Genomic DNA, 2,085 nt, shown 5'->3' with positions numbered 1-2,085 from the left:
GTTCCTAGTTAAAGGTTAGCATACACCGAATATAAATTATGGAAAACAGTTTAAAGTCCAATGGGATTTATGGATTACAGTCGATCAGCATCATAAACAATGACGGAAGGGAAGGTGATTAACAAATGGGATGGGTGGGAATTAGAAGGGGAAAAACCATAGTTCTTTTATAAGAAATGTTGACATTACGGAAAACCACCAAGAGAAAAAAATGTGGATCTGAGGACACTCTTTTCTTAGAGATACTTACACAACATCACTAGACAACTGAGAGTATCTCCAGGAATCCATGGTATATTTTATTTCTTAAATTTATCACCTCTAGATTTTTGATATCTTTAATCTTTTTGATCCAGTGGGCTTGCTGGTGAAATGTATTAAGAGTTTCAAAGAGGGGGTGAGAAACATTTTCTGGAGGGTAAAGCCTGTAATTCAATTCAAGTAGGCATTTATAAAGTGCCTTCTGTGTATTCAGCACTCTACTATTAATATGATAAATTCATTCACTTATAACATTAGTGTTTGCTTTTCCATTTCAGGATCCCCCCTTCCCATCACATACACTTTCTTGTCCAAGACAAAAAAGACTTTTTGACATTATTAAATCAGGTTTTAGAGTATAGTGGCCATTTTTCTTCAAAAAGTCATAGCCCCCTGGCTGGGTCCTTCCATCTGAGTCTCAAGGGAGGTTCCAGCTTTAGGGCACCAGCTGAACCCAATTCCATCAGGAACCCTCAGAGCTTCTGAAAAGTCAGAAACCTCAGGGCCAGCAAAGGGGTTGCTCCAAAGGGCTTACCTTGAAAGTAACCTGGGCCAGTCTCCAGGCATTCAACACAGGCTGCAGAGGAGGAGGTTTTGTTTTTTTTTTTTGGGTCGGGGATCATTTGGCCCACACCAGCTGAACTTAATCCCATCAGGAGCCCTCAGAACCCAGGGAGGCCACGACCTCTCCCCCCTTAGAGAGCAGGGTCTTCTGAAAGAACAGAAACCTCATGGCTGGCAAAGGCACTGAGATACCTTGCTGACAGTGCTGTGCCAGGCCCAGAGCATGGAAGTAAGGCAGTGGAGAAGCAACTGCAACTGGAAGGAACTGAGAGCAGTAACTCCCAAAACACTGGCAGGCAGGGGAGGACAGACCCTGGGCCTCCCCGGGAAGACAGAACAACTGCAGAGAAAGGACAATCTGCCTGGGGCTAAAGCCTCAGATCATCAGACAGATACACGAAAAGCCAATCTTCCTTACTCAAATAGAGATGGCAAACAGTACAGAAGTACAAAAACCTCCAAACACCAAGAAAAGCAAGAAGAAGGGGGTGACTTTGGACACATTTATGGAGCAAAAATACAAAATACACAGGAGATAGAAGAAAAAAGACAAGCAAATGCTCCGATACCCTCCAAAGGAAATGGAAACTTTCCACAAACTCTTGAAGAATTTGAATCAGAAATTATCAAAAAGATGGAAGCCTTCTGGCAGGAAAAGTGGGAAATAATGCAAAAGGAATTCAACAATTTGAAGCATGAAAAAAACGCAACTACAAAAACAGTTTGACCAAACTGAAAAGGAAAACCAGGTTTTAAAGGTCAGAATCAGGCAACTGGAAGAAAATGATCTTGCAAAAGAGCAAGAATTAATAAAGCAAAGCCAAAAGACCAAGAAATTAGAAGAGAACATAAAATATCTCACTGACAAGGTGATAGACTTGGAAAATAGAGGAAGAAGAGACAATCTGAGAATAATTGGCCTTCCAGAAAAACCAGAAATAAATAATAATCTTGACATTATAATACAAGATATCATCAAAGAAAACTGCCCAGAGATTCGAGAACAAGGGGGCAATACAGGCATTGAAAGAGTTCACAAAACACCCTCTACACTAAATCCCCAAAAGACAACTCCCAGGAATGTAATTGCCAAATTCCAAAGCTTTCAAGCAAAAGAAAAAATCTTACAAGAACCAGAAAAAGGCAATTTAGATATAAAGGAATGCCAGTCAGGGTCACACAAGACCTTGCAATTTCCACTCTGAATGACCGTAAGGCATGGAACATGATTTTCAGAAAGGCAAGAGAGCTGGGTCTTCA

Source organism: Monodelphis domestica, chromosome 8 (genome assembly GCF_027887165.1).
Source record: "Monodelphis domestica isolate mMonDom1 chromosome 8, mMonDom1.pri, whole genome shotgun sequence".
Taxonomy (NCBI): Eukaryota; Metazoa; Chordata; class Mammalia; order Didelphimorphia; family Didelphidae; genus Monodelphis; species Monodelphis domestica.
Note: the sequence above shows the minus strand (reverse complement) of the source record.